Below are 9,406 nucleotides of genomic sequence, written 5' to 3'. Positions count from 1 at the left end.
AATTAAATCAAAAACCAAAACATGAGGAAATGATACCAGTCTCGCCAGAATGCATATACAAACGAATTGAGTAAATTCTTCTATAAGGAGTTGTTAGGAAAATTTCCAAAAGACTGCACAAAAAATAGACGACAGAACTACAACAGGTAATGAAAAAGAAATTACAAAATAGTTACAGAAAATATGGCTAAATCAAATCAATTGAAATTATTATACACGTTAATAAAAACAAAACAAAAATAAATGGAATTGGAAGGAAAGAAATTTCCAAAGGTATTGCAAATTATTTTCAAAGAACATTTCCGAAGTAATTCTCAAAGAGAATGGCGAGAAAATCGCCGAGTTCATTCGGAAAAAAAATGCGGAGAGATTCTCCATGAAAATTACAAAAAAAATCCCAAATCATCCACAGAAAAAAATCTGAGAAATTTCCAAAATGCTAGGTGAAAAAACCCTCGCCTTAATATCTGACGGGTTTTTTATTAAATTTCTCAAATAATAGCTAAGTCAACTGCTAAAAATATGTTGAAGCAGTTTTGGAACGATATATCGATGAAATTTTCAAAAGATGTTCCTACACATTTAAAAAAAAAATCCCAAAGAAATTTTGGAAGGAAATTCTAAGAAATTGTGAAAAAAAATCTCAAAATTCATTGCCGCTTGAATGTCCAACTGCGTTACAGAGGGATTTCAAAAGAATATCCGGAATAATTTTCAGATAAGCTGCTTAATAAATTGCCAAAGGAATTATCGAAAAATTTCCCAAAGAAATTGCCAAACAAATTGTTAAAGAAACAAAAATTATCGGTAAAAAAGTTTTGGAAAAAATTTCTGAGAATTTTTAAACAATTGAATCTACCCATAATGTGTCGCGTATTAATGACAAAGTAGTACATACACTACCCGTCATAAGTACGGACTCACAAAAAGTATTGCAACAATATTGCATCACCCTGGCTCACCTCGATATCTCTAAAACCAGAACACCTACAAAAATGCCGCCTTCAGAAAAGTTGTTGCTTTTGGTCTTTTGAATAACTTTCCTAAAGACAACATCAAGTCCTCAGGTTTTGGAGATATCGAGGTAAGTCAGGGTGATGCAATATTGTTGCAATACTTTTTGTGAGTCCGTACTTATGACGGGTAGTGTATGATTGTCTTTGGCCCATCATACAACCACAGCTGTAATGGTGTGGGTATTCAGCATGATCATGCTTCTTGTGACAGGTTCGAATCCCGGTCGATCCAGGAACTTTTCGTTCAGCGAACTTATTGAGCATAATGTATCTTCATGTCCACCATTGCATTTGCATTTAGATATTGCTTCAGCTTTTTGTAAGAATTTCTTTGGTTCAACAATTTTCTTGGAAATTTTATAGGAGACTTTTAAGGCAATTTCTTTAAAAATGTGTTTGGTAATGGCAGCCTATTTATTGCACCCATAAACAAATAGAAACGCTCCATAGAAAATCAAAAAGTGCTCCATAAAGAATGAACATATGTTCCATGAAAATGTGCAATGTTACCCATAAATAATTAGAAACGTTCCATACTTTATGAAAAATGTACCGGTAAAACATAAAATTTTCTCATTAAAAGTAAAATTTTGCACCAATAAATAATACTGAAATGCGCCATAATAAAATACAAATGTTCCATAGAAAAACGCAAATGATCCATAAAAAATTAAAATTGTACCCATAGAAAATTGAATATTGCTCCATAGAAAAATTAAATTGCACCATAAAAAATTGAAATTGCACCATAGAAAATAGACAAATGCTCCATAAGTATTATCAAACTGCACCATAGAAAATATGAATTGCTCCATGAAAAATTGGAAATCCTCCATAGATAGCATATTCTCATAATTTAATTCGACAGGGCTGAATTGCTTTACATTGCACTGCTTTAGTGGTGCAAATGTTTAAAGTTATGGAGAAATTCCATTTTTTTATGGAGCAAATTGTATTTTATGTGGTGCAGCTTGCTAATACTTATGGAGCATTTGTCTATTTTCTATGGGGCAATTTCAATTGTTTATGGTGTAATTTAATTTTTCTATGGAGCAATATTTAATTTTCTATGGGTACAATTTTAAGTTTTTATGGAGCGTTTGCATATTATTATGGAGCATTTGTATTTTATTATGGAGCATTTCAGTATTACTTATTGGTGCAAAATTTCACATTTAATGAGAAAATTTTATGTTTTACCGGTACATTTTTCATAAAGTATGGAACGTTTTCAATTATTTATGGGTAACATTGCACATTTTCATGGAACATATGTTCATTCTTTATGGAGCGCTTTTTGATTTTCTATGGAGCATTTGCAATTTGTTATGGTTGCAATAACCTTTTGCCGTTTGGTAATTTCATTGTAAGTTTTTGTGGCCATTATGAATTCTTATAAATTTCATTTGAAAATACCTTTCGTAATGCATTATTTTTGGTCGAGTTTTTAATTGAATGGTTCGGTTACTAGCATGAAACTTTCTAAATCGAGACCTTTAAGATTAACTTCGACAATATTTTTAAATGAATTCTTTTGACAATTCACATGTGAATGTCTTCAGTAATGACTTTGATATTTGTCCACCAATTTTATTGAAAATTTCTCGGAAAAAATATTTAGAAATTTAGTCAGCAATTTCTGCGTCAATTTTTTTTATATTTTATTCGACAACAACTTGAAAATTTTTCTTCAAAAATATCGTTGTTTACTGCCTTGGTCAGTGGCGTAGCCAGAAATTATCTCTGGGAGGGTTTTTAAACGGTCAATGATGCCTTTTTTTGATTTTACACTTACATTACGTAAACAGCAATAAGCTATTTTATACGTAATTTGAAAATTGCGGCGGAACCGAAACATTTTTTCGTCATAGAGTGCTTTATACTGCTACTTTCACTTTTCAGGAATCAAATATTTATTAATTCTACAGGCAACATATTCGCCATATTTTTTGGATGCTTTTTCGGCAGCTTATTTGTGAATTTCTTAAGCCATAACTTTGAAAATTTCAAGTGATCATTATTTATTGATTGTTGATGTTTTTCGATGATAGCTACACACTGAAGCCTCGATTTATAACGTTTCGGCTTACTCTTCTTCAGCCATCATCAGATTTATATAAACCGATGCACTTCCCACCAGTGTGGCTCTATTACTAGTAATAGGTGTATCGGTTTATATAAATCTGATAATGGCTGACAAAGAGTAAGCCGAAACGTTACAAATCGAGGCTTTAGTGTGTAGCAATCACCGAAACACATCAACAATCAACAAATATACCATAAGACGATGACTAAAACCCTACAGAATCATTATTTTTGTTTTTGAAAATTATTATATTTTTAATTGTATTTTTTTTTCTTAAATTCTTTAAGAATTTGCTACCAGAAAAAAGGGAATAATAATGGCTGAAAATTGCCAATGCAATTGCAGGTAAATTTTACAAAAAAAATGGTCAAAGAAATTTCTGTAAGAATTGGAAAAAATACCTAAAAAAATGAAAACAAAAGAAAAAAAAATACCTAAGACGAATTTTGACCAGCGGCCCTCTCTGAATAGAACGAAACTTGGTGGGCATAAGCAATAGGTCGTTCTTAGTAACTTTGCATACTTTGTTTTTCGAAATTTGTCAAGAGTAACATTTGAAGAGTGCCTATTTTTTCATAGATTTTTTTAATCGATGTAACTAAAAAATGACAAGACCTACAAAAAAGTGAAGTATGGCGGACTATCGTGAAATTGAAAGTTTTGTAGGAAAATATCCAAAAAATATATAATTATTTCCTACACTGAAAAAAAAAAAGTTTTGAAAACAAAAATCGTGCATGTATACATTTGGCCAAGTTTTCCTATACAAACTTCCAATTCGTTGAGCGCCCCTTAGACGAAATTGATTTCGCTCAAATTTTGAACGAAGCTGCTGGGAGTGCAAAACAACTGATTCAGGAGGTAAGATTTGTCATTTTTCGAATATAAAGATTTTCATATAAATGTGGGCCACCCTAATAAGCCATTTACAAATGTTAGTCCAGATGAATGTTAGATTATGCAAAATTGTTTCCTAAACAAATTTTTAAACATCCATAAAGTTTCTTTGGTCGAGGAGAGGCTACTGAATCTAATCTATGTACCATGTTGGCACGAACCACGATAAAAAGTATTCACACAATGTAGACATGAAACATTTTTTTTGATAAAATACTTTTTTTTTATCTAAATATGTCACAGCAACAATGTTTGGAAAAAATCTTGATTATTGATACATCTTTCACCAGAAAAAAAATCATTGATTTAAAAACATAAGCTTTTTTGTAATATCGATTTATATTTTATAAACCTTTATTTTTCAGTGTAGGAAATCGTTTGAATTTTTTTGGATGTTTTTCTACAAATTTTCATAGAATTTTGCGATAGTCTGCCATACTAAACTTTTTTGTAGATCTTGTTATTTTTGAGTTACATCAATTTAAAAAGAATCTATGGAAAAATAGACCCTCTTCAAATTTTACTCTTGATCAGGTGCCATATATACAGATTTATCTGTATTATACAGATTTTTGAGTTTCCATACAGATTTCGTTTTATATGAAATACAGATTTTTGAGCTATACGGGTCATTTTATTTTTGTATGGGATACAGATTTTTCTCCCAAATTTTGTATGGGATTCAGATTTTCGAAAAAAAAGTGATTTTTCAAAAAATCATCTGACATTCCTGTTCTTGACAAATTTCGAAAAACGAAGTATGCAAAGTTGCTCAAAAAGACCTATTGTTTATTCCCACTAAGTTTCGTTCGAATCTGCCAGCCCCATAGAAGGGTTGGCACGAAATTCGTCCTAAGAGAGCTACCGAAAAATATTCCAATGAAGCATCCGAAGAACTTTGAATAGAATTTTTTACAAGAATTCAAAAAACTTATTTCTGCATTTCCTTTTTTTAAAAAAAAACAACACAAAAGGAATTGCCGAACGATTACACTAAACTAAATTATTGAATAAATCCGCAAAGCAATTACCTAAAGGATTTTCAAAGCAATTTTTGAAGGAACTGTCGAAGAAGTTGTCACACGGGGGAAACCCCACTGGCATGAGACAAAAATTGAAAAAATCCTATTTAGTTGAACACGTGCAGAAGTGCTGTTCTACCAGAAAACAGCTTGAACAGGTTCGCGGCTTGGCTCAAAAGTTTGCTTAACGATTCTAATCCGTGAAATCACCAGATAAAAAAAAAGAATATTGAAATTTTACATGCAAAAGCCCCTTTATTTTCCCCCCCAGATCAACTTAAATCTAAATGGTTGTACTTATCTGCTAGTGTTGTAAGTGTGTAAAAGTATATCTGTGTATCCCAACGGCGAAGTCATCGGGCCCCGGACGGTGTACACCGGAGCCAGCCAGGCGGTTTCACGGCACGACTGCGGATCGCACATGCAGTTTGCCGACCTTGGCCTTCACCGGATCTTCCACGACGACACATTCGGTGGCATTAACTAATAGGCCTAGGGTGGGATCACGGATATATAATGGTTCTGGCCACTAAACTTTTATTGGGTTTCTTACCGATCTCATTGCACTTTTGATCTACTCCATACTACGCATGCTACGCATGCAAAGTTCCGAAAGAAAGAAACTATCTAATAACCCCACAGGGGACTTAATATTGCTCACCGCACTTGTTTGAGGTATTCTTCAGCACAATCTTGTGTTCTTTGGTGCAGAACGGGTCAATCGGAACTAATCGTACTACTCGTAGATAGTTTGGTTTAGAGGATTGAACTCAGCTCTCATACAGATCTATATCCACCACTGCACGATAAAAAAGGTTGTTCGGCAATTGAGTGGTTTCTTTTAACGATCAGTTTTAGTACAATTAGATCTTAACTGAGTTCTGTGCATCGGGTTTCAGGTAGCCAGATTTGTGAGACCGGCCTAATGGTCTGTTGTCCCACCGCATAGACAGATAGTTACTCATTCGAGTGTTTCGCCGATCTTCGATCGGCTATCGACGATGGGTTCTGTGGTTCTGTTGGTGAGTGTTCTGCGGTACATAATTGGGAACCCCAACATTCCTTTTGATCTGGGATCATCCATTCCACGGCATTTATATAAAAATCTGTCGCATGCTATTTTGTAGCAGGTGACAAAGTTCTGAAAAAATTGCCGAAGAATAAAAATAAATAAAATAAATAACCTCATAGATTTTTCTTGCCTTTGCCTGAGAGTTTTCGAAATGAATTGCTGATGAAATCACTTAGGATAATTTCGAAGCAAATTCTAAAAGGTTTGCCAAAGACATTCCAAGAAACTGCCTCATGAATTCTTACATTAACGAAGAAATTACGAATAAAATGAATTCATTGGAATTGTGAATATAATTCTCAAAAGAAATTTGTAAATTCCTTCTTCATGGAGTGCTCAAATAAATTGCCGAAAGGTTCCTCAAAAAATAGTGCCAACCGAATTCCGAACTATTCCGAAACAAATTCAAGTTTTTTGTATATTATCGAGATTTTGAATGCGAGTCTAGCTTCTCTAGAGACTCACGGTTTTACATCTCTTCCAATGGAAGAACCCACATTTAGCGAGTTTGTCGGAAGTGGGATTCGATACTGAATTCTCAGAGTCATGTGTTCTGACCGAAAAGTTCCACCGAGAAAGAAAGTTCAGAAAAAATTTCAAACATGCAGATGGAATTGCAACGTAGTTTTCATAGAAATTCTCAGCAAGTTTCCAAATTATTTGCTAGAGGTTTTACCGAAGCGATTTTGTAAGAGAAGAACGTAATTACTGAGTAAATAAAAAAGAAATATCAAAAACTGCTGAAGGAATTTCTAGAATATCGTTTCCCTACCTGTTCTGTTGACAACTTGCTTTTCGTATAACAAAAGAAGCGTTCCTGAAAGTAGTTGGGGGACCACGAAACGTAGGTTGGAAAACCATGTTCTAGAAGAAAGTGTTTGAAAAGTTTCCAAAAACATTGGCGATTAAACTTGCAACACTACTCCCGAAGGGTTCACCAAGTTAACTTATAAAAGAAATGTCAAAACAGTTAATGAATTATCGATAAAATTTTCAGAATATGTGCGTGCAGAAAAAAAAGACGCGGACACCGTCTTCAGCCATAGGCTGCACAGACTGAATGAAACTTAACACTAGACAAGGGACACACGGAGCATGCACCAGTGGATACGGAGATGAAACTATCCTCATGAAAAGTTTCATCGTCCGGAGCGGGAATTGAACCCTCACCCCATAGCATGGTCCGATTAGAAGCTTGGTAACCCTAACCGCACGGCTACGAGGCTCCACCAATTTGCGAAAAAAAAATCGAAGACGATCCAACGGAATTTCCAAAGAAATTCCTAAAGTCAATGCTACTCATGCTTCCAAATGCGTAAGGATTGAAGAACTGGTGGAGGAATTCCTTAAATTTCTCAATATATTTTTTCAAACATAATAATAGAATTTCCGGAAAAAAAATGGCAAAGACCTTTTGAATGCTATAGCTCTGCGGATTCATATTTCTCACAATTGTTCTAGAAAAGTATTCTAATGTCGATATATCGACGTTTTGACCCGCCTATAACCCCACTATGCGGTGGAGATGCACTGACGATGCACCAACCTGCAGTCGATCGGTCGTCGTCGTCATCGTAGGGAATTTAATTGCTTCGCTGCGGAAGGAAGCAGAAAACTTTCTATTTCATTATTTATTGTCCACTCGGCACCGCTGCAATAGTCGCGGCGGCGGTCGGTAGAGGTACCGACAGAAGAGCAAACCAATGCAATGCTGCAATGATCTGCGGCGGCCCGGGTATCATATAACAACAACAACAACAACATCGATTGCACTCGGATATGGACCGTTTCTGATCACCTGTCGTAAAACATGACTTTCTGCGCCCGACGTCGCCGTATGGAATCGGACTCTGGATCTGGAGGCATCTTTTGCCGAGCTGGCAAGAAATGAGAAAAAAGCAGAGCACTGACTGAGCTACATCATCTTTTTGCCATAAATAGTGAAATTACCGACTTCCATCCGTTTGTTGGTCCACCGTCGGTATTCATCCGCCGCAATGGGGCATCCACACTTTACAAGCGCCATTATTGGTCTCGTTACGTTATGCGACGAGGTGTACACTTTCAGCCCATATGCTCGCGTATTTATATGGTTGTTACAAAAGCGGTAGATCATTATTTTCTGACTTGGAGACCTTCTCACACAGCTCCAGTTGTTCGGTCGTAAAATAGTGAAATTCTGCGCGGAAATCAGCGAATTAGATGAAGATTGTAAACGGAGTCTAATGGAGCAATGAATGTGCGGAATCGGATCTTCGAACAAATCAGAGTAATTGACTATGGCAGATATAATATTCAGTTCCACATAACAAAGGTAATGGGATTTTTGTTCATTATATTATAGCTCGTAACATTTCTATAAAACCGTGCTGAAACTTTCACATTGATCAAAACATTTTTGATTTATCACAAAAAAACGTGACTACTATTATTAAATTTGATAAATAAAATAGAACGAGCTCACCATTCTATCTACGCTATTGAACGAAAGTACGCATGATACAAGTTACTCACACGTAGTGATCGAAAAAATAAAGAATTTTTCAATTATGTTTGTGTACCACAACACCACAGCTGTGCTGATTCAATGGGCACACACATATGAATAAAATAATTCTTTTTATCGCTGTATGTATGAATGTTACCCGTTCGATGGCTGTACAAACTGGGTTTGCTGAAATTTACATCAAAGTTTCCATGATACTCCTTCATCATTTTCTCTATATTTTTGTTTTTACTACGATCACGATCAATTCTGACTATACATGTCAATGGTTGCTCCTCCGTGATTGGTCTGAACTGGTACCAATTACACTGAGATCCAAATGAATAAGGGGCTGGGACATTCCACTTATTCTCAAAGTGCAATTTTAGCAGCTCATGCATATTTGATCAATAACGGCGCCGGCCAAGTCCTTATAGTCAGCTGGGAAGGGAAAGGAATGTTAGAGTGTACTGGTTGTTGCTACTAGAGACCGAGAGCACTCTGCGTCCCCACAACCCGCACGGACTGGGGTATTTGTTAGACGGAAAGGATGGGAGATCTGGGAGTCACCATTGGGTCGGTGATGCGATCCATGGATAGGGGTTATTTATAGTGTTCGTGATAGATTGTGTGGTGAATAAGGTGAATAAGGTCAAGCGGCACAGCACGCTTTGGTTGCATAACTTATAGGCGTTATATATACACTGTGCTGTGAGAGGAAATTGGAAGGGAGGGAAACGACTTTTATTTCTAATTCGTTTCTGGTTCTAGCGATGGCTATGAACATATGAATATACATGAGTTTTATATGTAGAGAAGAGAGAGCGA

This window comes from Aedes albopictus, chromosome 2, assembly GCF_035046485.1.
Source record: "Aedes albopictus strain Foshan chromosome 2, AalbF5, whole genome shotgun sequence".
NCBI lineage: Eukaryota > Metazoa > Arthropoda > Insecta > Diptera > Culicidae > Aedes > Aedes albopictus.
This window is presented reverse-complemented; position numbering follows the sequence as displayed.